The following is a 240-nucleotide window of genomic DNA, read 5'->3' on the forward strand; positions in this document are numbered from 1 at the left end:
TCACGCAGATTACGAAATATCAATGAATATCATAATATGAAAAAAAAGGAAATAGTGTGAGCGCCTTAAGAAAGCAAAACGAAGGATGTTGACGAAAGAAAAGGAAGGTCGACCAGAATATAAAGAGATGAATCATTCATTTTTTTTCCTTTTTTTTGGAATCCGGGAATTTACCCCACCGGAAGTTCCATTTCCGGTTGAGCATAAGCCTATAAATAAAACTTAGAGAGAAGATAAAGG

The sequence above is a fragment of the Penaeus monodon genome, chromosome 22 (genome assembly GCF_015228065.2).
Source record: "Penaeus monodon isolate SGIC_2016 chromosome 22, NSTDA_Pmon_1, whole genome shotgun sequence".
NCBI classification, from domain to species: Eukaryota; Metazoa; Arthropoda; class Malacostraca; order Decapoda; family Penaeidae; genus Penaeus; species Penaeus monodon.